Here is a 26,829-nt window from a genome sequence, read left to right on the forward strand (position 1 = left end):
CACCAATCCAGCAGGGGAGGCAGTGGCAGTGGTGGTCAGCACCAACACTCTGGAAGAGAGGACAGACACCCGGTGGCACTACAGGATGAATGGTCTCATCCATTCCGCCAGGGTAAGTCACCCTTCTCATCACTCTTAACTCTCTCACTCCCAAATCCATCACACATCCACAGGGATCTCACACCTCAAGAGACAACACCACTAACTCACACACACACCCTCACATCTCCATCAGGCTCATATTCTCTGGAGCTTACGTCCTCATCCTGTCCATGGCTTCGTTCACCACACAAACATTCCACACAGTGCCACACTCTCTCCATCTCTTTTCATGCAGGAGAAGCCTGCTCACATCAGCAGGGAGAGCTCCAGGACCAGGGTGGAGTGGCCCACATTAGACCCCTCACTCACTTTGAGCAGTGTGTCATCGTGCTGACCGGTGAGGATGTGGACTGTGGCAGTGGTGACAGTGAGGTCAGCAGTGAACACCTTCATGATGATCCTGCACCACGTCATCCCTCTCTCAACACAACTGAGAGTGCTCTCTCTCATGCTTTTGACTCTGCTGCCATGCACTAATTATCTCTACTTTGGTTCACAGGGAGCTCTGCCAAGTGACTGACACCCTCAGCCAGCCAGTCCCTCAGCTGCATCCATGTCCTCACTTCTAGCCAAGAGTACTCCCCCTCCATTGAAGAGCTGGAAATAAGCAGCCTGGAAGACCCATCACATCACTTACCCACACCCTCCACCAACGCAGAGACACACACCTCAGTGGGACCTAGATCTAGAACAGGCTCAGGTTCATAATCTTGTGGCCACCGCACGGACACATGTCTGCAACAGGAGGAGGCAGGTTCAGCCAAGTTCCCTGGCACTCAGAGGACTGCTGAGGATCAGGCATCTGTGGGGTCCAAGTCAGATGACAAGCCTCTGGATTTGGCCTTCCAACTCATTGTGGAGAGTCAGCAGAAGGCAGGGGAACATCACACAGAGCTGCTAGAAGCCCTTTACAGAGTGGCAAGCAAGCTGGAGGAGTGTGTCTGCCTGCCCTCTGATGAAGTAGTGCCCACATGTGCACGTTTGGAAGTCTCCATGAGGAGGATGGCTGACGTCATGGAGACCCTGGTCCAGCAGAATGTGGAAATGCTCACAGACCTGCATCTCCATCACAGGACCAATGGGTGAATTCCTGCAGTGACAATGCGAGAGGGGAAACAGGGCACCTCAACATCCGTCCAGGTGCTCCTTCCCCTCAAGGAGTCAGGCCAGGGCCCTCGGGGGCACAAAGGGAGGAGGAGCAGCAGCAAGACACCCCTGGGTCATCCACTCAGGAATCTCTGAGGCTCCCCTCTCCCTCTGAGTCCCCTTTGCCTGTGACCCCCTCAACATCATCCTCTATCACTGCAGAGGGAGCATCTGGCCCACAGGAGGACAGCCAAAGCAAGCTGGGGCCCTTGAGACCTCGGCTCTCCAGAGGTACCACACCGAAGTCATCAGAGGCAACAGGGCAACCATTGCACAGGCTGTCTCCACCCCAGCTGCAGATGTCAAGGCAGCACCTAGAAATCTAAGGATTGAAATGTTAAGAAATTCTGATCACAGTTGGTTGCATGAGTGAAAACATTTTGTCACTTTACAATCTGGAAATATATTCACTTTCATCGAATAATGTGTAATAATGTCTTTCAGATTCATGTACAGGCTTCGCGGGTCCTCCCACAGTATACCCCTCTAGCATCACTTCCACCTCCCCATCGTCACCTACCAACCACAACCCTTTTCTTTTCAGGATGTCCAGGTGAACATGCAGGTTCCCTTCCTTTTCAAAAATCCCACCCCCAACCACATTAACCTCCCCAACCTCCTCCTTCCCACCCCCAGGGTCCGTGTCTGCCTTTGAGTCCCCACCAACTACCCTCGTCATCCCTTCTACTGGTACCATTGCACCTTCACCATCCCATCCTACCGCCTAACTCTGCATTCAGTCACACTCACCATTCCCTCAATCCACACCCACCTTCAGTTTTCTCCCCAGGAGGTAGTCATAGACTCAACAGAGCCCTCCCCTGTACGTTCACTTGGACATCCCCCCCTCCGAAACCCTTCCCCCCCTTGGGACTCCTTCTCTCCCCACTCCAGATTCCTGTGATTTAGTCCTTCCCCCTTGTTGATTCCTCCTCCACCCTTAATCCTCCCCCTCTATGGACTCCTCCCTCCCACTCCCCTCCCCGGACCTCTTTCGCCTTCCTCTCCACCCCCTCCCGGACTCCTTCCTTCCCCCACCCCGTCCACCCCCCAGACTCCTTCCCCCCCACCCCCCCCCGGATTCCTTCCCCCCCCACCCACCCCAGACTCCTTCCTACAACTCCCTTCCCCAACCCGGGACTCCTTCCTTCCCCCCCACTCCGGACTCCTCCTCCCCAGCCCCCGGACTCCATCCCCACCTTCCCCCACAGACTCACCCAAGACTCCTTCTTCCCCCTCCACCACCACCGCCCCCCAGACTCCTTCCTCCCCTCCCCACTCACCCACCCCAGACTCCTTCTTCCCCTCCCCACCCACCCCAGATTCCTTCCTCTACCCCCGTCCCCCAACCCCGGACTCCTTCCTTACCCTCTCTGGACTCCTTCCCCCCTCCAAACTCCTTCCCTTTCACCTTCCTCTCCAGCTGCCGTCTTCTCCACCATTAACCTCTTCTCTCCCCGTACTACCTTCCCACTCCCAAACCCCCCCCGCCATCTTCATTCGCTTTCCCAACCTCACCGCCCACAACACTCTCCCAGCCCCCAGTACATCTTTCTCCCCCAAACTCAGCTGGACCTTTCTCCCCACCCCATCGGTGATCATCTGTGGTGAGCAGACCCTCAACAGTGACTTTCCACCTTCCGTGAGCTGCTGCAGAATCCACCCAGCATGGGATGGATGTTCTGCCAGGATCCTGTTGCTGTCAGGCTCCAGCACCTTCTGCTGCTCGGATGTCCATGATGTCAGCAAGATCCTGATGGTAAGTCCTGACTTCTGCATGTCACACTCGTCATGACTTGTTCTGCACCAGTCTTCCCGACAACATAGGTGGATGATCCAGCATGAGGGGATGAGTCCGGCAAGCTGGCCTTACAATGATATGCAGATGTATTACAATGAGGCTCCCGATGTCTGACGGCCGAAAACGCTGCCCACCATTGACTGGCTGAGTGGACGATTGCAAACTGGTTTCACAACGTTGTGAAACCGGTTTCTGACCTTTTCACCATATTGTCCCCTTGCGCCACTGAGCACACCTGACACCAGGGGGCATGGAAAATTCTGCTCTTTATTAGGTAATTAAAGTCGCCCATTATCACAAATCTTTGATCTTTGCACCTTTCTAATTTGCCTGCAAATTTACTCCAGCCCTGTAAAAAATGGTACATGGAACACTGTTCCCATCCACCCACCCACCCCCCACCCCATTCCCGGTCTGCTGCCTGGAAGCTCCATCCCTGGAAAATTTCAGTCTGCATCAGCACGGTGGTCTTAAAAGGCCCTTCATAATGACCAATTGACTGACTGCTACTACGGGCAGGTAGTTCTTCCTCCCGAAGTCACCACGTTCCAAAATGATCCAGAGGCAGGAACATCCCAACATGCTGCCCAATGGTCCCACCACCTCTGGTCCCACCTCCAGAGCCATTTAAAAATTCAGCCCCCTGCATCCAATCCAGGAATATTTAGTATCCAGTCTAGCTCTTTTCTAAGTCGTCTCCATTATCACATCATCATATTCCCACATGGCTATCTGTGCCCATAGCTCACCAATCTTATTTACTCCACTTTGGCATTCACATACATGGACTACAAACCTAATTTATATCTTGTATTGTCTCTTACTCTAGTGCTATCTCTCTCTTCCACACCTTTGTGAATTTTGTTTCTTTTTTCTAATATTACATCCTGGTGACCTTCTCCCTACTGAGTTAGTTTAAAACCTCCCCAACCAACTGGTGAGCTCATTTTACAGGTCCTACCTCCACTAGAATTGCTCCCAAAGTTCCATAAATCTATATCTCTCCCTCCTGCACTCTCTCCAGCCACACATTCACCTGCTATATACTAAAATTTGCCTGTAGAACCTCATCCCTCTTTCTACCTATGTCATTGATGTCAATACGGACCACAACTGCTGGCTGTTCACCTCCCCCCTTAGGGTGCTCTGCAGCCACTCAGTGACATCCTTAACCCTGGCACCAGGGAGGCAATCATCCTGGATTCACGTCAGAGTTGCAGAAACGCCTCTCTGTTACTCTATTGAATCTCCTGTCACTATTGCTTTTCCAATTTTCCTCCTGTTCTCCTGTATAGCTGAGCCAGCTGGACTGCTGCAGACTTGGCATTGACTGCACTCCCAGGGGATCCATCATCCTCACCATCACTCAGAACTGAATGCCAGTTGGAGAATGAAATGCACTCCCTCACTAATCTTCCATGACTGTCTGGAAGTCATCCATTTCCTCTTTGTGTGCATGCCTTTAAGATGCAGAGTGACCACCTCCAGAAACATGCTATCCATGTAGCTCTCACCCTCACAGATGTGCTACAGTGACATCGGCTGCAGCTCAAGTGCTGAAACCCAGAGCATCAGCTGCTCAAGTTGACAACACTTCCTGCGCATGTGGTTGTCCAGGATACAAGAAGTTTCCTCAAGTTCCCTCATGAAACAAGATGTGCCTCTGTTTATTAGACTACCAACTAACTTAACAGAAATAAGCTTAAAGCTTAAAAAATCATCAGCTACTCACCACTTCTTCCCTTGCACTAACGTTTAAGTGTGTTTGAAACTTCTCTCCTGAACTCTCATACTTCCTTACTCTGGGATCGCTGATTCAAGTTAATTTACTTTTTAAATTTTAAACTAATTTGTTGAACCAGATGAATTTATAGGTAACTTAAGTTTTTGCCTGTGAACACTTCTTGTGCTTTGACATCACTTTGCAACTTCTTTTTTCTTGCTGTCATTTATCCCAACCCCCACTCTCCTTGCTCCCTCCCAGCTCCTGCTGCTCCTTCCCAGCTCCTGCTGCTTCGCCCCAGGTTCACTCATGTTAGGCATGGGTGGATCACTTTTCTCATGCAGTTTTTATTTCTCAATGGAATTTAAATTTGTTAAGAATTAAATATTTCAATGAATCCATAGTATGTCTATTGTTAGAAGTTCTCTGTCCTTTGTCGTTTATTATCTTCACCCCTAATGATATTACATTCTGCTCTCTGCTCTTCCAAGCCAAGATCCTGCCTCACAGCTATCTGAATGTCAATATTTATCAGGACTACCCTGCTTTCCTTTTCCATTCTGTTTGAGTTTTTGAAAGACAAAATATCCAAGAATATTTGGTTCCCAACATTGGCCACCATGCAACCAACTCTGTGAAAGCCATTAATTCATCTATCTTATGATGAATGCTTTGAGCATTCAGATAAAGGACTTCTAATTTTAACTTTTTATTATTTTGGTCTGATTTGACCTTATTCATTGATGTGCTCTTACTATTGAACTCTATCTCTGTCATGTTCTTTTTATCTTTACCCAAATCACCACCCTGTTGTATGGCCTTGACTTTTCCCTTTAGATTTATACATTTCCCCTCACCTGAAGCCCCACTATCCCTCAGGTTATCGGTTTGAAACCCTAAACACAGCACTAGGTCGAGATTTTGTGGTGCCGCCCCGTTGGGTGTCCCTGCACCAGATGCGGCGAGCCATTCAAATCCCCATTGAGATCCCGTAAAATCTCGCCCTAGTTAGGATACTGATCCCAACCTAATTACAGTGGAGCCCATCCTACTGGAACAGCTCCCTCATTCCTCATGGTGCCAGTGACCCATGAATTCAAACCTCTGACTCCCACACCAGTGAACCACATGTTTTAAAACTCAGATTTTTTTGACACAATGCCAATCTGTGTACGGCTCAGGCAGTAATGCAGAAGCTGGAACACAAGAAATAGGAGCAGGAGTAGACCTAACCCTAACCCCTAATCCCCTGAGGCACCAAAAATCTGCCTAACCTAGCCTTAAATGTATTCAACGATGGAGCATTCACAACCCTCTGGGAGAGAGAATTCCAAAGACTCACGGCCCTTTGAGTGAAGAAATTGCTCCTCATCTCAGTCCTAAATGATCGACTCTGCCTGTGTTTTAGATTCCCCAACCAGTGGAAACAATCTCTCAGAATCTACAGAATCTTCAGAATTTTGTAGGTTTTAATGAGATTGCCTCATACCCTCTGCAATTTAGAAGAACAAAAGCTCAATTTACTTAGCCTCTCATCATGGGCCAACCCTCTTATCCCAGGGACCAATCTAGTGAACCTTCACTGTACTGCCTCCAATGAAGGGTATCCTTTCTTAAACATGGACACCAAAATTGCACACAGTACTCCAGATGTGGTACTCTAGGTCTCACCAAAACCCTATACAATTGTAGCAAGATTTCTTTCTTCCTGTACTCCAATCCCCCTGCAATAAAAGCGAACACACCATTTGCCTTCCTAATTGTTTGCAGCAACTGCATGCTAACTTTCTACGTTTCTTCTACGAGCACACCCAAGTCTCTTTGAACTTCAACGTTTACAGGTTTTACATATTTTCAAAAAATATTCTGCTTTTCTATTCTTATGATCGAGGTGAATAGCTTCACACTTCCCTCCAACTGCCATCTTTTTGCCCACGCAGTTCATCTGTCTATATCTTGTAGCAGCCTCTCCGTGTCCTCCCCACAGCTTACCTCTCCACCTAGCTTGGTATTATCAGCAAACTTAGATACATTACTCTCATGTTTCTTCATCTAAAGTCATTAATATAGATTTTATATAGCTGAGGCCCCAGCACTGATCCTTGCAGAACTCCGCTATTCACTGCCTGCCAAGATAAAAAAGTCCCATTTATGCTCACCTTCTGCTTTCCATCAATTAACCAATCCTCTATCCAAGCTAAAATATTACCTCCAACTCCATTAGCTGTTGTCTTGCCTGGCACCTTATGGAATAACTTTTGGAAATCCAAGTATACTACATCTTCTAGTTCCCCCTTACCTATCCTACTAGTTACATCCTCAAAAACATTAATAAATTTGTCAAACAGATTTTCCCTTTAGTAAAGCACTTGTTCTAATCAAACTATACTTTTCGAAGGAAAAACTCAGCAGGTCTGGCAGCATCGGCGGAGAAGAAAAGAGTTGACGTTTCGAGTCCTCATGACCCTTCGACAGAACTTGAGTTCGAGTCCAGGAAAGAGCTGAAATATAAGCTGGTTTAAGGTGTGTGTGTGGGGGGCGGAGAGATAGAGAGACAGAGAGGTGGAGGGGGTTGGTGTGGTTGTAGCGACAAACAAGCAGTGATAGAAGCAGATCATCAAAAGATGTCAACAACAATAGTACAATAGAACACATAGGTGTTAAAGATAAAGTTGGTGATATTATCTAAACGAATGTGCTAATTAAGAATGGATGGTACCATCCATTCTTAATTAGCACATTCGTTTAGATAATATCACCAACTTTATCTTTAACACCTATGTGTTCTATTGTACTATTGTTGTTGACATCTTTTGATGATCTGCTTCTATCACTGCTTGTTTGTCGCTACAACCACACCAACCCCCTCCACCTCTCTGTCTCTCTATCTCTCCGCCCCCCACACACACACCTTAAACCAGCTTATATTTCAGCTCTTTCCTGGACTCGAACTCAAGTTCTGTCGAAGGGTCATGAGGACTCGAAACGTCAACTCTTTTCTTCTCCGCCGATGCTGCCAGACCTGCTGAGTTTTTCCAGGTAATTCTGTTTTTGTTTTGGATTTCCAGCATCCGCAGTTTTTTTGTTTTTATACTTTTCGAAGTGCATTTTAAGACTTTCTTAATGATAGAGTCGAGCATTTTCCCAACAACTGATGTTGGGCTAACTGACCTGTCATTCCATTTTCTCTCTCCCTCCTTTCTTGAAAAGCGGTGTAACATTTGCCAACTTCCAATCCAATGGGACAGTTCCTGAATGTAAGGAATTTTAGAAAATCATAGCCAACACATCCTCTATCTCTGCAGCTATCTCTTTTAGAAGCCTAGGGTGTAGGCCGTCAGGTCCCAGGGAATTGTCAGATTTTAGTCACTTAAGTTTCTCCAATACTTTTTCTCTACTGATATTAATTTCCTTAATTTCCTCACTTGTTTTAGCCCCTAAGTTACTGTCTATTTCTGGTATGAAACTTGTATTTTCTACTGTGAAGCCAGACACAAAATACTTGTTCAATGACTCTGCTATTTCCTCATTCCCCATGATAATTCTTCCTGTCTCTGATTCTAAGGGACCAATACTTACTTTAGCTACTGTCTCCCTTTTTGCTTTTGCAATCTGTTTTCATATTTCTGGCTTACTGGTAAACTTACTATCATTCTATTTTTTTCTCTTTTTATCAACTTTTTACAAACCCTCTGCTAGTTTCTAAAACACTCCTAATCCTCAGCCTTAATACTGGTTTTTTTTGTAATATCGTAAGCCTCTTCTTTTAATCTGATACTATCCTTAACTTCCTGAGTAAGCCAAAGATCAGTCTTTCTGGCTGAGTTTTTTGTTTTTCCATGGAATGTATCTTTGTTGAACATTTTTGAATTGTTCCTTTAAATCTTTCCCGCTGTTCATTTACCTTTTAGTCTATTTACCCAATTAGCCTTAGCCAGTTAAGCTATGTAATTGGATTTGTTTCAGTTCAAGATTCTTGTTTGCAATTAGGGTGTGTCATTTGAAACTTAACATGGAATTCAATGGTATTGTGATCACTATTTCCCAGTGGATCTTTTACTATGACATTACTAATTAACCATGCTTCAGTCCACAATATTAGATCTAAGATAGCTTTATCCCTAGTCAGTTCCACAACCTATTGCTCCAGGAAATTTTCAGGAACACATTCTACAAACTCATCTAGACATCTCTTGCCAATTTGTTTGTCTCAATCTATGTAAAAATTAAAGTTCCCCACAATTATTACATTTCCTTTATTACAAGCTCCAATAATTTCTTGTTTAATGCTCTGTCCAACGGTATATCTACTATTAGGGGGCTAATCTACTATTAGCAAAGGGGAATGTGGTAGTGATAGGGAACAGTATAGTCAGGGGGATGGATACTGTGTTTTCTGACTCTTGCTATTCCTAATTTCCACCCATACTGATTCTACTTCATGATCTTCTGAAGCCAGATCTTTTCTCACTGATTCTTTACAATCAGGGCTTCTCCTCCTCCTTTGCCATTCTGTCTGTTTTTTCAAAATATTGTATGCCCTGGAATACTTATTTCCCATTGTTGATCACTTTGTGACCATGGATCGGTAACGGCAAATTAGATCTAAATCATTTACCTCTATTTGTGTCACTAATTCATCCATCTTTTTGCAGATGTTTCATGCATTCAGATAAAGAACCTTTAATTTATTTTTTTTTTTTACTTCTATTCCCTTATTTGCTGATGTACATTTTTCGTTAAATGCTCTGTCCCTTCCTGTCCCACTCTGCTTCTCTTTACCCTGATCGCTATACTGTTCTGATGCCTCGACCTTTCTCTTCGGATTTCTAAATCTCCCTTCACCCAAACACTTCACCCCACCCCCCTACCACCTTTGTTAGTTCAAAGCCTTGTCCACAGCTTTAGTTATGCAACTGGCCAGGACACTGGTCCCAGCCCGATTCTAGTGGAGCCCATCCCAACGGAATAGCTCACTCTTCCACGAGTACTGATGCCATTGCCCCATGATTTGAAACCCCTTCTCCCCACACTGCCCTTTGAGCCACGCATTTAATTCTCTAATCTGTTTTATCCTATGTCAAGTAGAATCTGGCTCAGGTAACAATCCAGAGATGAGTACCTTTGATATTCTGCATTTTAATCTGGACCCTAATACTTCAAAGTCTCTTAGCAGAACATCATTTCTGGTTCTCCTATGTCATTGGTTCCCACATGGAACAAGGCTAATGGATCCTCCTTCTCCCACTTCAAATTCCTCTCCAGGTACAAAGAACATCCTTAACTCTGGCACCTAGCAGGCAACACAACCTTTAGAGTTCCCGGTGGCAGCTGCAGAGCATGGTATCTACCCCCTGACTATACTATTTCCTATCACTACCACATTCCTCTTTGCTCCCCCACTCAACCATTTGAGTGGCATCCTTCACCATGGTGCCATAGTCAGACCGCTCATCCAACTTAAAAACAAAAAAACTGCGGATGCTGGAAATCCAAAACAAAAACAGAATTACCTGGAAAAACTCAGCAGGTCTGGCAGCATCGGCGGAGAAGAAAAGAGTTGACGTTTCGAGTCCTCATGACCCTTCGACAGAACTTGAGATTCACTCAAGTTCTGTCGAAGGGTCATGAGGACTCGAAACGCCAACTCTTTTCTTCTCCGCCGATGCTGCCAGACCTGCTGAGTTTTTCCAGGTAATTCTGTTTTTGTTTTGCTCATCCAACTTGCAGTCCTTTTCCTCATTCATACAGGCAGCAAGCACCTCATACTTGCGGACAGAGTCAGGGGATGAGGTTCCTCCATCACTACATGCTGGTTCCCATTTCCTGCCTGACTCGCAGTCACATCCTCCTGCCCCCAACCACTGACCAATTCTAAAGTTCTGCCTAACCTAAGGGGTGTGACTGCCTCCTGGAATATAGTGTCCAGGTAACTTTCCACCTCTCTGGTACATCAGTGTCTGCAGCTCAGCCTCCAGTTCAATGACTGGAGCTCCTCAAACCAGACATTTTTGTCCTGGATCACACTGGTGTCCAGGAGCTTCCACGTTCTGCAGTCACAACACAACACATCAACAATTCTGCCATTTTTTACTTTTCTTAATTAATAAACCCTACTACTCCTAATAACTTTTAATACTGCTAGTAAATCTTACTGTTACTAATAAAACCTTACAATTACTAGCAAATTATAAAACAACACTCACCAACCAATCACTTAGTTGTTTCCCTGTGATGTCATACTTTCATTTCTCACTGAAAGCAGCCAGTCCACAATCTGAGCCCCCCTAACTCTTTTAGGCCCCTCAACAGGCCACTCGCTCTCTCCCTCCCGCAGTCTTTTAAGCCTCTCATTGGGAAGGTCTCTCACTCCCGCCCGCTGGGTCTGTCCCTCTCTCTGGGTCTCTCACCCTCTTCCCCTCCCCCAGGGTCTCTAAGTTCAGTTATCTCCTGCTGTTTTTTTCCTACATTATATCCTCAAAAGTGTTCCATTGGCTGTGAAATGCTTTGTGATGTCCTGAGGTTGTGAAAGACTCTTTGAGCCTCTGATTGTGTCCCTGATTGTACAGTGACTGCCCCAAGTCTATTATGTTGCATCATTTGATAGATTGTGTCAACAGAAATATCACTGCCATAGCACAAGTATAGTCATCAAAGCTGCAATGTCACAATTTATCCTCGAACTATGTCCTTTTAGCTTTTACAAAAGAAGTTCAGGGATTGTGGATCACTAAGTACATCTGGTGCCCAACTTAGCTTTATTTGGACCTACCCTCTGTAGATTAAAGGGTTAACATCAAAAACATACAGGATGCTGATGTCAGATCACATGACTGGGAAGAGAGAACGATCTGGAAGGAGGAGAAGCTCCAACCTTGTGTAGAGGTCCAATTGTGTAAATAAAGAATAATGGTTTTGAGAAAATACGGACTCGAGCAATATACTTTGGGAGAATAGACAATTCCCAAGATCCCCATCTAGACCCCAACCACACAGTGAAACACCCTGTGTTTGAGGGGTCCATGAAAGTTTTGGTTCCCCTGCTAGTTGCTCATTTGCTTCATTTAAGCAGTTGTTCCGATCACAATGAAGAATGTACTCAGTCACCAATAGTTGCTGTTGTATCTGCTGAGCTCACAAGGCAAGAAACTTAAAGACCAATTCAAGTTTATTGAAGAATGCAGTTGTATCATGCATTTTCAATACAGAGCCATATTCAACAAAAGCTGAAGCACATGCCAGAATACAGAGCAGATTTCTGGAGCAAATGAGCCTACCCACAAGCATGGGGTTGCACTCAGCTTTTTACCAACACTAGAGTTCCTAGCTACACTAGAGTTCATGCAGGCAGACTAGGTTCATATAAATTAACCTCTTCCTTTATTTGCTGCAAATACGTTAGTGTAATCTGTGAGGAAAAATACCTTTACAAATGAACGTTTCTGTCTAATATCTCCTTTAGTGTTTCTAAGATGAAAATTAATTTTAAAAGTGAATTAGCTGTACCCTCGAATCAATCTTTTGTCATTTCTAAAGAAGCAAACAATATATTAATCTGTTTAGAGGTAGATTTCAGGACGATACAATCAGCCAGTTTCCCACAGCGCTATAAATTACCTAGACTTTCATCAATTACAGTCAAGTCAATTACATCAGCAATTCCCTTGTTTTTTCAAAATGTTTAAATCATTGCAAAATTTGCAGACAATTGTCAAACAGGGAATTTTAAACAAAATCAAAACAAAAAAAACTAAGCTTATTTTTCACACTCCTCAGTAAAATTGATTAATAGCATAATTTGCATTCTTAATGGCATGAAGCTTTTGCACTTGTGTTTAGGATTCTGTTTTGGCAATCCATGTCAATTAAGATACACAGGCGAAGGGCATTGTTTAATTGAGTACTTTGGCCATCAAGACTTGAGCTGGTCCAAGTCGAGTGGAATGCCTGAGGTGGGGGCTAAGGGTGGTGCGTCCGCCTCATGCTGCCAGGGGCACTGGCCAAACACACCGTCTCTGAAGGCCCCAAACCAGTCACTAAATACACCAACTCCATTTAGGTCAATCATTCTAATGATGATAAAAACAGATCCGACTGTTGCACCGACCACACAGAGCCATGTAAGGTGCTGGTGACCTTCCTTGGACTGAAGCACTGCAGAAGCGATGATTGGTCGCACTATTGCAGAATGGTGGTCATTAATGAAACCCTACGCCATTGTTTATCAGAAATTATGGTCGAGTATAGCTATCATGGCTTCCACAAGATATCATATGGAGATAAAAAGGCAGTAAAAGACAAGTCTTCCAGTCAAGGACATTGATACCACTGCTGCGGTACGTGGACTTATGCTAGAATCATGTGAACGACCGCTGAATGAAATGGGTTACAGAAGAATGATCGTCATCTGGAAGCATACTGTGTGTTTTGTTCAAACTTGTACAATGTTTATGAAATTATAGCAATAAATGTTGCTTTGAAAATATAAAAAGGTCCAGGCAGCGGGGGTCGGTGGCCCAACTGTCTGCCCCGCTTCTGCGGCTATGTTTGCAGCCTGGTGGCCCTGGAGAAGGAGTATGCAGTGTCCACTGGCATGATTGAAGTCATCCACGGCCAGTGGGTTCCGCGGGGGCTGGAGTGCATCGTTGGCCCCTAGAACCACATTTTAGTTTCATTTGGAAAGTTTCCTTTCCATTTTTTCCTTAGTCATAGTGCCCTTTTAAGGAGCTGTCAATTTGTTCAAATCAGTTTATTTGGTTAATTGTTCTTAGCTTATTAGGTGTACTCAAATGAGTATAAAGACAGACTGGTGGGCAGGGAGGAGGACCTCCTTGTGAGCCTGCTTTTGGGCCTGGCCAAGCTGGCCATCAACAGGTCAAAACAGCGAATTGTCTAAAGGGCCGACTGGCCCGACTGCCTGCACCTCTTCCACAGCTGGGTGCCCCTGGAAAGGCAGCACGCGGTGTCCGCTGGCACGATCAAGGCATTTCATGCTCGGTGGGCACCGCAGGTGCTGGGTGTTTTATTGACCCCCTTTAATCACATTTTAATTTGATGTTTGTAAGTTTCCTTTGAGATTTTGCTTTTCTTTTTGCAGTATCCCTCTAAGGGGTTGCCTTTTAATTTGTCCCTTAATTTGTTAATTTAAACTATTTGGTTTAATCAAAAAGAGGCAAAAGAGTATAAAGACAGACTGGCGGGAAGGGAGGACCACTTCCTTGTGAGCCTGCTCCTGGGCCTGGTCAAGTTGGCCATCAACAGGTCCAGGCAGCGGGCAGTCAAGGGGGTCATCCAGCCCAACTATCTGCCCCTCTGCGGCGGCTATGCTCATGGCCGGGTGCTCTGGACAGGGAGCACGGGGTGCCCACCAGCACGCGTGAAGTTTTCCATGACCTGTGGGCACCGAATGGGCTGGAGTGCTTCCTCAACCACATAAATGACATTCTGATTTCATTTAGTAAGGTCCCTTTAAATTTTTCTTTAGTTACAGTTGGCTTAATTGGCTTTTTATCCAACTGGCGAATTGTTAATTTGTTAAATTTGTTTAATTGATGCACTCAAAAGAGAATAAAGACAGACTGGAGGGCAGGGAGGAGGACCTCCTTGTGAGCCTGCTCAAGCTAGCTGTTGATAGCCCTTTAAAGGGCACAGTAACTAAAAGAGAATTTAAAGGAACCATAGATAATGAGTGTCATTTTGGGGGCTGATGAAGCACTCCAGCCCTTGCAGTACCCACTGGTCTCGGAAGGCCTCAGGTGTGCTAGTGGACATCGCGTGCTCCCTCTCCAAGGACACCCTCTCCAGCTGGTTGAGGGGGGTCAGCTGGCCCGACAGTACAACCTTTTCTGCAGCTACATTCACAGCAAGGTGTACTTGGAGAAGGAACATGCGGTGTTCACCGGCTTGCTTGAGGCCTTCCATGGTCAGTGGACACCACGGGGGCTGCAGCATTTCCTCAGTCCCAAAATAAAATTTTAATTTGATTCAATTAGATTCCTTTAAAAAAAATTCTTCTTTGTTATGGGGGATATTATTTTAATTTGATCTTATCTGTATACTTAATTTGATCTGTTTACTTGTTAATATGCTAAATTAGTTACAGGTATGCTCAAAAGAGTAAAAAGAAAGATTAACCTCCCTGTAAGCCTGCTCCTGGGCCTGGCCAAGATGGCCATTAAGAGGTTCAGGCAGCGGGCAGTCAAGAAGATCTTCCAGCTGATTGTCTGCCCCTCTTCTGCAGCTACTTTCACAGCCGAGTGTCCTTGGAGAGGGAGCACACGGTGTCCATTAGCACACTTCAGGCCTTTCCTGACCAGTGAGCACCGAGGGGGTCTGGAGTGCATTTTCAGCCCCAAAAATGACATTCCCGTTAATTTTGTACAGTTCCTGCAAATTTTCTTTTAGTTACAGTGCCCTTTAAAGGCCTATCAATCAGTTAATTGGCTTTTCTTTATTGGTTCATTTTTGTTTTTACCAGTACTCAAAATAATAGAGAGACTAACCTTCTTTAAGCCTGGTTCTGGGCCTGGCCAAATCGGCCATTAACAGGAGGCAGACATAACAGGAGGCAGACATATGTAAACAATGAGGAAATAGACGACTTTAAAAGGACTTGGATATAACAGTGGAATAGGTGAAAATGTGGCTGATCGAATTCAATGCAAGAAAGTTAAATTCTCGGAAAGAAATACGCTTTGAATCAGAAAATCAGGAGCCTATCCATGTGCAACACTAGCACAATCCAACAATTTGAAAGCAAGCACTGAACTAGGAATTTCCAAATTGAATTTCTGCAATCTTACATATAGTCTATTAAAGTAAATGATATATTCCTCTATGGAATAACCATCCATCTTTCTAAATTTATCAAAGTCGAACTGTATCTCATTTAATAATGCATCTCTCTTGCAAATTTTATCCATATAAGTTAATAGAAGCTCCAAACCTTCAGTGTCCAACTGACAGCAACCTTCATGGCACAAGTGGGACATTTGGTGATGTCACAGAAGACTGGGGACTCATGGTCACAGCCTTTCAAGATCATTCAGATATGGGCTCAGGCGAGAGTACAACAGAAATATCAGACTAAAGATATGTGGATGGAGACATTTATGGCAGATTGGACTTATGACAGGATTCAAGTAATAATATCAGACAAAAGAATCCCAGGAATGCCTGGGGAACTATTAACAGATGCTGCAGATGTGATTCAAAATATTATGTGGTAAATTGTCAAAAAATGGAACAACAGGGTTTTCTCATACATTAAATTCACAAATTAATTTTCAGATCAAAGTTCACATATGAACATTTATCCTACATTTGTCACTAGTACACTCAGAATGGGAGAGATCTTTAACCCTTATTTTATTATGACTATATCAGTAGCTGCCTGTTATATCAGGAATTACTGCCCCTCTACTCGGGCTCAATAGTTGATGTACATGACTCTAGTTTGATACTGGAGGTATTAACTGCTAGACCTTGCATTTGTAGAGAAGAATTTGTTTTTATAGAGCATCTTTCATAACCTCAGGATGTCCCAGGTGCTTTCCAGCCAATGAAGTACTTTGGGAGTGTTGTCATTGTAATGGAGGAAACATAGCACCCAATTTTGTGTCAAAAAGTATGACTGAGAATAAAACAGTACAACAGAGGAAAATGCCATTTGGCCCACGAAGTCTGCATCAACTCTTTCAGAAGTAATCCACTGCCCGCTCTTTAACCGTATCCCTGAAATCTTTTGTCCTCCTTCAATTATTTATTCTCTTGTGAGGGCAATTATTGAATCTGTATGTACCACCCCATCAGACAATGCATTCCAAATCCTACCACTTGATGCTTAAACATTTTTCCTCATGTCATCTGGGGTTCTTTTTTGTCAATTGCCTTAAATCTGTTAACCTGTCCTGAAATCCTCAGATATATGTGCCCAAACAGCCCAAGCACCCTTTTGTTGCACTCCCTTTAAGATGGGGCCATTTTACCAGGTATTTTCTCCTTCATTCTTCCAACCTCACACTTTCCTGCATTGAATTTGATCGGCCACATTTTCACCAATTCTACTGTCATATCCAAGTCATTTTGAAGCTGTCTATTTCCTCATTGTTTACAGTACTTTAGTGTTACAAAATAAAGATAGTTTTAAGTAAGTTAAAAGTCTATTTGGAGGTGTTAGAAATAGGGTATATGTAAATTTAATTTGTATTTTTGTTTTTCGTGGATTAAAAGATTGAAATCTGAGTTTTTGGTTCACTTTAAAAGATGCCTACATTTTAATAAGATTTTATGACTCTTGAAGGGGAGTTCAAACAAACACGGTAGAAAAAAACTGTGCTGAGCAACAGGGGTCCAGGGAGGGAGGACGGACGGACGGACGGACGGACGGACACGGACACACACACGGACACACACACGGACACACACACGGACACACACACGGACACACACACGGACACACACACGGACACACAGAGAGTAACCGAAAACAGTTTGAGTTCAGTGTGCAAAAGTTGAAAGGAGTTGCCAGCAGAAGCAGTATAGGCAAGGGACAGATAGCAAGTCCCAAACTAAAATTGAAGCCAGCTGCCAGGAGAAGCAGAACACAGGAGAGGGAACTGCAAGGAGCAGGTTCCAGAAACTTAAAGAAGAAAGTCCCCATATCCTGGGGAGTGGAAAAGGAAAAGTCCCAGGAGGACAGTTAAGTCAAAGGACAAGGATAGGAACCTGGGGCAGGATTTTTAGTTCAATGGGTGCACGCAATTGGTGGGCCTGGGAGTGTCCAGGGAACAGACCACCGACCATGATTGACCCCCAACCGCGATTTCACACTGGCTGGCCAATTAACGGTCAGCCAGTGTGAAAGGCACGCTGAAATGCTCAGCGCTGCCAGGGTGGGGTGGGAGGAGGGTGGACGCGAACGTAAGCACAGGTGCAGGGGTGCATGAAATGAAAGCTCCCTGAAGGCAAAAATCTGCCTCAGGGAACTGAAGAATTTAAAAGCAATGAATAAAGATTTTAAAATGCAGAAAAAAAATGTCCAAGCATCAGAATTGTTCACCCGAACATATAGATAGTGAAAGTTCTGTCCAAACGTCTTTTTTTAAACTAATAACCCACCTTTGAATGAGGTTTTATCAAAAATGCAAAGTCGGCCTGGCAGATTCGCCCGTCCACCAAACGTAAAGTTGGATGGACCATGAAAAATCGGAGTCAATTGGAACTTTAATGGGCTTAATTGCCCTCTTAATTGTCAGCAGGCACGCTTCCGACTTTCACGCGCGTGTGCCAACCGAAATATCGTGTGAATGCAGGATGCTCTCTCGACGTTATCACATGCTATTTGGTGCTCGAGCAGGTCGGGTACGTGCTGACACACCAAGCTAAAAATTCTGCCCCTGGCAAAGGTCCTGTTATGTGAAGTTAAGAGTGAAAAGCAGAGAAAGGCTCCCAGCTGAAAGGGAGAAAGCTGCAGGAAGAAGACTTAAGGCAAAAAGGTTTGCAAGAAGCCAGAAGATCCAAGGAGACAGACAAAGCTCTGTAACTCTTTACTACGGGTATGTGAAGCAATAGTGTTCTGCTGGCATGGCTGAGCATTTGAGAGAGTGCATAGAAGGAATCTTGAATGCATGTAGCGATCTGGGGAGAGGGACATCAGAAGGAGAATTCAAAACTCTGGAAGTCGACCCTTGTAGAAGGCATCAGAGGGAAAGCATCATTTGGGAGAAGATTCCAAAGCCAGCATTTCGAGAGTGGAGATTGAAAACTCTCGTGTGAAAGATGGAGTTCAGCGAGATCTGTTGGCTCATGGTGTAACATGGTATAATCTGGGGGGAGTTGATGAGGTGTTTGGGGTGGCATCTGTCACTAGGTTTCAGTGTGTGGGGTGCCTGACCACAGGTTGCCTATTAGTTTACATGAACTGTGTATTTACTGTGAACATTAGCGCACAAGACAGCCTTTGTAACTTGTGTTATCCTTACAAATCTGTATATATCTGTAAAGGTATAGCTGTGGGTGAAAGGGTATTGTAATATAGTTCATCTTTTCTTGCTTAATAAATGTTTTATTCTTTTGTTAAAGATCATCAGCTGATTCCTGTTACTCTGCTCAGTAGCCACGATCCACATTTCTGAACAAAAGTTAGGATCTATCAAGCCAGGTTCCACTCTGGGATCTGATTTGTCCAGTAGTAACATCAGCTGGGATTATAATATCAGCAAAGAATATTTGATCTTTCAGGCTCTCTGCTTTCACAGGCTGTGTGAAATTGACCATATTATGGACTCTACTTGGGGATTCATTAAGTGAGGGTAGAGATGTGTAAATACCCCTGATCCCCAAAAGGTAAGTACACCTGACATTTGGTCCATCCTAGTTAATTTACACCTATAACCAGCTCCAGAATGATTAAAACCAAATGGAACTTTTCACCATCTGTCAAAACCAATCCAAATACCTTCCATTCCATTCCAGATACAAATCAGCTTCTTTTCAAAGATTTAGTCAACATGGCATCCCTGCTTTAGCTGGCAATGTGCTTAGTACAATGCCCTCTGCATAATATCAGCTGTGTGTGGTACCATCAGCACAATGCAGATTCACCAGAATAATGGAAGTAGGTGGGAAAAGAAAAATCTATATAAATTATTGGAAAAAAAGGGGGGGGAGAATCGGAAAGGGGGTGGGAATGGAGGAGAGAGTTCATGAGCTAAAATTGTTGAACTCAATATTCAGTCCGGAAGGCTGCAAAGTGCCTAGTCACTAGATCATGAACTCTCTCCTCCATCCCCACCCCCTTTCTGATTCACTCCCCTTTTTTTTCCAATAATTTATATAGATTTTTCTTTTCCCACCTACTTCCATTATTTTTAAATATATTTCCATCCATTGTTTTATCTCTACCTTTTAGCCTTTTTTGATTCATTCACCCTACCCCACCCCCACTAGGGCTATCTGTACCTTGCTTGTCCTGCTTTCTACCCTTAATTAGCACATTCCTTAGATAATATCACCACCTTCAACACCTCTTTGTCCTTTTGCCTGTGACATCTTTTGGTTATCTCCACCTATCACTGGCCCTCTATCCAGCTCTACTTGTCCCAGCCCCCCCTTAAACCAGCTTATATTTCACCTCTCTTCTATTTTTACTTAGTTCTGTTGAAGGGTCATTTGGACTCGAAACGTTAACTGTGTTCCTCTCCGCAGATGCTGCCAGACCTGCTGAGTTTTCCCAGGTATTTTTGTTTTTGTTTTGGATTTCCAGCATCCACAGTTTTTTGCTTTTATGCTTTCACCAGAATAATACTGGGTTAAATTAGGAGGATAGTTTGCAAAAACTTGGCTTATTTCCTTGAGTTGAAAAGGTTAAGAAATTATCTAATTAAAAAATAGTGATTCAATAGGGTAGATAGAAACAATTTCCTCTGGCGGGAAAAATTCAGAACAAATGGGCACAATCTCATGGTACATGGAGCAAAGGTGATAAATGGAGTTGAAGGTAACCATGGTCTGTTGGCAGAAAAGGCTCGGAGCTCCTATGTACCCCAGTTACCAAATGCCATTTCATATGAGGTAATAGGTGTTCATCAAGTGGGGGTAAATTGTATTCGTGCCTTAAGTGTGAATAGTTATTGGTCTGTACATAATTTTGAGCAATGTCTCTGTAGCAACACTGAGCCCATCACCAAAAGCACACCCTCAATTAACTTAATCAAATCAGCTCCAATTACCATCCACCAGTTTGTTACAATAAGCTTGTAATGTATGTATTACTGCTCAGTAACCTGAGAAACTGCCTCTTACACATTGCCATTTATCTGCACTCTCACAACGCAGGTGGGTCCCAAATTGGAAAATTCATTCAAAGCTAAACCAAAGTATTGAAGCTATGATTAAATAATGCCAAAGGCCCAAGGCCTATAATGCAGGATAGCAGCAAAATCAGAGTGGAGATGAGTTCAATGAAGGAATAGAAAGGCTTAAACCTGGACATCCTGAGGCTGTGAAAGGTGTTATAGAAAAGGTCACCAGAGTAGCAAGTGTGTTGTCTTGGGGAAACTCCAAAACAAAGGGGCACAATTTAAGCAAATGGAGCAAAGATGGTAATACAGTTGAAGTAGAGAGAGCCATGGCCTATACTGTAGTCAAATTTAGTGTTACAAAGATAGGTAATTGTGAGGAAGATGCAAAGAGTCATAAGTGGGTTAAGTGAGTGGGCAAAAACTTGGCAGATGGAGTATAACATGGGAAAATGTGAAGTTGCTCACATTGGCAGGAAGAATAGGAAAACAGAATATTACTTAAGAGAGACTGCAGAATGCTACGGTACAGAGGGATCTGGGTGTCCTGGTATATGAATCACAAAGTCAGTATGCAGGTGCAGCAAGTGATTAGGAAGACAAATTGAATGTTGGTCTTTATTGCAAAGGGAGTGGAGTATAAAAATAGGGAAGTTTAGCTGCAACTGTACAGGGCGTTGGTGAGACCACACCTGGAGTATTGTGTACAATTCTGGTCTCCTTATTTAACGGGGATATACTTACATTGGAAGCAGTTCAGAGAATGTTTACTAGGCTGATTCCTGGGATGAAGAAGTTGTCTTATGAGGAAAGGTTGAACAGGTTTGGCCCATACCCATTGGAGTTTAGAAGAATGAGGAGTGATCTTATTGAAACATCTAAGATCCTGAGGGCTTAACAGGGTGGATGTTGAAAGGATCTTTCCTCTCTCAGGGAAATCTAGAACTAGTGCGTACAGCTTTTTTTAAATAGGGGGTTTCCATTTAAGATGGAAATGAGAAGGAAATTCCCCTCTTTGAGAGTTGTTCATGTTTTGAATTCTCTTCCCCAGAGAGCAGTGGAGGCTGAGTCATTGAATATATTCAAGGCCAAATTAGATTTTTGATCAGCAAAGGAGTCAAAGGTTAGGGGGGCAGGCAGGAAAGTGGATTTAAGGCCACAATCAGATCAGCCATGATCTTACTGAATAGCAAATAGTGTCAGTGTGAACAGGAGGCTGCTGTTTGAAATGTTCTTGATCATCATGAAGTAACCCAATCTGAATCTCTGTGCTGCTGCAAGTTTGAAGAGAGCAGAATTCCAGCTCAAATTCACAGTGCGTGTTTCAAGCTAAAGATTCAGAATTGGTCTTTGCAAAGCAAGTAATAATCTCTCAGACAACCTAAATCTATTTCCAGAAGTGAAAATTTTCATTACTGTAACTTCTGCCTCTCACCATAGCTGATATGAACCCAATACTGTACGCATCCCAGTCCCAGGGCTGAGAGCTCAGCTGTCTGCCTGTGTTCAGGAATGCTGTACCTTGTTATTTCCACATTTCTGTTTTCAATGTAATAGCTACCATTTTCAAAATACTCTCAGCATGCCTGAGATTTTACCATTCTGATCACATGATTCTCTTCCCCAAAACCGTTTAACACTCATGTCTGACTCAGAAGTTTGAGTTCCAGTCCCATTCAGGATTGGAGCCCATACTCCAGACTGACTCTCCCATGCAATACTGAGGGTGTTCTGCATTGTCAGAGATGCTGGTTTTCAAATGAAATGTTAAATAAGCCTCTTGTGGATGTAAAAGATCCCACAGCCACCTGTGGAAGTAGAGCAGGAAGGTTCTCCTCAGGATTGTGGTCAATATTTATCTCTCAATTATTATCACAAAAACAGACGATGTGGTCATTATCACATTGCTATCTGTAGGAGTTTGCTGTGTTTCCTACACAGCAGTAACTACATTTCAAAAAGCACTTCATTGGCTGTAAATGGCTTTGGGGCATCCTGTGACCATAGAAGTTATCATATAAATCCAAGTCTTTCTTCCTTCTGTAGGATAGACCATGTAGTTAAATGATTGCTCTACATCATCTTACAGTTATTCTAGTGCAGCATGAGGTGTTAAGGGAGAAGAGTTAGAGTCAGAGTAAAGTCCTCAGCAGAATACAACTCCCAGAGTCAGTCTAGAGGCTCCAGTGTACAGCTCCAGATTCCAACTCATTACTCAATTATAACAGCTGGGCTTTCTTACCAGGACTGAGATTCTGCAGCCAGAGCCCACACTCACTGGAAGCTCTGCACAGACCCACTCACTGATCCTTCAGGGTACCAGGTTCAGCCTCCCTGTGGTCAGTCTCCCGAGCTCAGAGTTCCCTCAGTACTGTCAGCATTAACCTGCTTGTATTCAGTATGATGCCAGTCACCACCTCGTCTGAGTTCTCCAGGTCTCTGTAAAATCAGTGCTGCTCTTAAAAATCTGGCTGCACTTCTGCTTTCAAACTCTTTCTGCTTCAGAAACTCTGTACATTTCCTGGATACACCTCCTGTCCACTTCAGAATTTACATTTGTTACAGCTGGGTGTTTACTGCAAAATAACAAATGCATCAGGAAAACCAAGAGGCAGCTCAAATGTACAAGAATCTACTCCGGCAGACGGCCCCATCTGCAGGATGGGGAGACTCTCAGTGTTAAAACAAAGAATACCTCAACAGATTTTATTATAGAGCTGATTTTCCAGGCAACTTTTCTTGGTGGACACGTTGAACTTTATTTACAAGACAGCAACAGCAGCTACATGTGTGCATCAAACTTTATAACTAAAGATCTCTTTCCTAGAGATTCCCCACGCTGCTAACTCATTGGTTTACACAGATCATGTGATCTTACAACACAGGCTTATTCTTAAAGCTGCAGTCCTACTTTTATCAAAACTATAATTTCTAAATTCCTCCACCTTTAACTTTTCTGAGCATTTTGTATTTACAAGGGTAGTTATCTCAAGACATTACAATATTTACACAGGTCATGAAATTAGATGTTCATTCTTTCAGGTGGTTTCCTGATCCATGTGGAATGTTGCAGCTCCAAGACTTCTGATTCTTTTGTAGGAAACACATTCTCTGGAACCACATTAACAGCAGGTATCTCATTAGGCACACGCAGTTCAGTATCTTCCACTCCAACAGAGACATTGGGCGTGTCTGTCCTTGGTTGAGCAACTTCAATAGGAACCACAGGTTCAGCAATGGTTACAGGTGGAACATCATTTTGTTGGGGTATCTCCCTTCTTCTTAAATGATCCACGTGCTTACAGGTGATCTGGCCCTCCACTTCCACGTGGTACGACAATGGTCCATTCACAAAGCTTACTTTACCAGGTAACCACTTTGATCCTCCACCAAAATTTCTTACATATACTGCTTCTCCAACAGGAAATTGTCGCTCATGACTATGCAAATCATGAGTCGCTTTTTGGTTCCCTTGACTTTTCTCCACCCTTCCCTCCAAATTGGGAAGTATCAGGCTCGGTCTTGTTCAAAGACGACACCTCATCAATAACTGCATCCTCTTTCTACAGGTCTTCTTTCTACCACAGCCTTCTTTGTGACTTCACTGTCGGCCAGACTTCTCTCAGGTGAAATCTCAACTTGTCTTAGTTCGGTGGCTGAGCTACTCATGACTTCATTATCTACTCGCATCTCGGAAAGTTCTACAACTTTTCCTTTCAAGGCCTCTTTAGCTTCATTCAGCTGATTCTTCAGCTCTTTAGTCTCCTTCTTGTATCTGTTGTCTTCATCCTGGAACCTTGAACATTGCTGTATCTTCTCTGCCAACTGGTTCTTCAGTTTGTTCAGAGTAACTTTAAATTCTTCCTGTTTCTCTGAGGAAATTTTCAGAGGCACAAACTTTGACCTGAGGGACTCTTGTAGTGTGTGAAGGTCTTTCAACAGGTTTTCCTTTACTTTGCCAAGTTCACTTTCTTCATCTCAAATTCTGTAAATCAGCAGAATCTCCTTGAGTTTCTTCTGTTGTTCTTCCATGTCGTTGTTTAAGACAGTCTTCATTTCTTCAGGTTACTGAATGATTACACACCTCTTTTTCATCCAGTTGCAATCCTTGGACTCTCCAGACTCTTTCTGAAGTGCCTTGCCCAATTTGTTTTACAAATCAGGGTCTCTTCCTGCTTCCCTTTGAAGTCTCACTGGTCAATCAAGTTCCTCAACCAATTTTGGCCTAGCAGGCTTGGTCCTCTACCTTCTAATACCATCACTGATAGATGCACTGTTTGGTGTCTATAATGAACTGTTACTCTGTTGATACCTTTTACCTGGATTTCTTCATCTGTGTACATTTTCAACTTGCAGGATGTTCATTCCAAATTTAATTGTTGAGCACCTTTTATATAAATATCTGAAAGTGTGTAGTGGTTAGCTATTTAAATACACAATGTCTCAGCAGTTTTTGTTATAGAGTTGATTTTCCAGGCAGCTTATCTTGGTGGACACGTTGAACTTTATTTACAAGGCAGCAGCAGCAACTACACGTGTGCATCAAACTCTATAACTAAAGAAGAACACTCTCCTAGAGGTTCCCCACGCTGCTAACTCATTGCTTTGCACAGATCATGTGATCTTACAGCAAAGGATTATTCTTAAAGTTATAGTCCTACGTTTCTCAAAACTATAATTACTACAGATTTCTAGGGGAGACTTCCAGATTTCCACTAGAAATGCTTCCTGATCTAAATTCCCTCTAAGCCTGTGTGCCTGTGTGGCTGTGCATCAGTCCATCAAGGGCTCTGCACTGGATTATTAATGCTGCTTACGTGGCATTTGGAGACCATTCTGCTGCTCCGCCAATCAATGCTTTGTGGAGCTGTGACACCTCACATGGACAAATTTCCATTGGTGCCTGATCCCGCTTGATGAGGCCGGCCAGGCCGGGTGATAAAAGCTTATTGGCTGGCAGCTCACCCAATATGAGTGCAGGAAGAGAGAGCTCTGGAAGGAGGTGGTGGTGGAGAAAAGAAGTAGCCATTTGAGGAGTTTGTCTGACCCTTAGCAAACTGGTGAGCAGTTTCTGAGGAACCCAGAGCTCTATAGGCACAAAAATTTGTTTCTAAGGTGCAAGTTCCGGTTTGACAGTTATTCCAGCAGAGCTGCAGCCGCTGGGTTGGTAAGGATCCACCGTGGACCAGGAACACAAGGATTTACAGAATCAACTGTGTTTGGGAGAGGCAATGAGTGGGAGGAGTTAGGAGAGAAGTGGCAAGGTAGAACTCCTGCTTCCCTCCCGCCTCTCCGCTTCTCATCCAACTTATCACCTCTCCTGCTTGATGTTTCCCTTCCACCTTATTGACCTTCCCACTCACCACTGACATACTGCCTCACACTTCCACAGAGAGGTGAGCTGGATGTGGGAAGTGGGAGCAGGAGGCAAGTTATTAAGATTTGGTAATTTGAAGCCTTAAAGTATAAATATTTTATTTCATGCATCAATGGTAATGATAAAATACTTTGTTTCCCTTGTCAAGAAAATGGATAATTTTGTTTTAAGTCTCAAAGGAATAAATGCATGTGGGATTCTAAAAGGCAGCTGAACATTTTGCAGTGTTAATTTTCTTTTTATTTGATTTCCTATCAATCGAACACCTTAAATAGTGCACCTTGTCAATTATCCCTTGTTTTAATAGTCTTCTTCCATGCCTATGATAACTTTTTAAAAATATATGTTAAATAGTTTTATGTTTCTACTGGTGGTGCACATCCGCATATTACTTTGATATTACCTTGCACATAACAAAATTCATTCCGCACATCAATTGTAAAAATAAGAAAGAACATTGTTCCCAAGATCCCTGAATGGCCTAGTTCTCACTTTAAGGTTATTTCCTTGTATTCTGGACTGTATCACCATAGGAAATAGTCTCTTATCCACCCAATCAATTCCTTTGATCATCTTAAACACCTCATATACTATCACCCCTTAATTTTCTATACTCAGGGAATGCATACACAATCTTTGAATCTTGTCATCATGATTTATCCCATTTTGACCTCAGTATCATTATGGTGAATCGGTGCTGCACCTACTGTAAAGTCAATATATCCTTCCTGAGATGTGTTATCCGGAAATGAATGCTGACCTCCAGGTGAGCACCAACCAGAGCTGTGTTCAGCTGTAACATAACTTCCATCCCTATTGTACTCCAACTCCTTTAAGAGAATTACCAACACTTCATTAGCCTTTTAAATATTTTTTGTAA

General features: G+C 43.6%; 1 protein-coding gene across 1 annotated transcript in view; it reads right to left on the reverse strand.

Moving 5' to 3' along the window:
* The window catches only part of dram2b (DNA-damage regulated autophagy modulator 2b), a 138,945-nt gene extending 115,802 nt beyond the window's left edge, over positions 1-23,143 (reverse strand). The window contains exon 1 of the mRNA XM_041194701.1: positions 22,815-23,143. The gene's annotated coding sequence lies outside the window, so the exon portion shown is untranslated. The remainder of the gene's footprint in view (positions 1-22,814) is intronic.
* Between the last annotated feature and the right edge of the window lie 3,686 nt (positions 23,144-26,829).

The sequence above is a fragment of the Carcharodon carcharias genome, chromosome 9 (genome assembly GCF_017639515.1).
Source record: "Carcharodon carcharias isolate sCarCar2 chromosome 9, sCarCar2.pri, whole genome shotgun sequence".
In the NCBI taxonomy this organism is placed as follows: Eukaryota; Metazoa; Chordata; class Chondrichthyes; order Lamniformes; family Lamnidae; genus Carcharodon; species Carcharodon carcharias.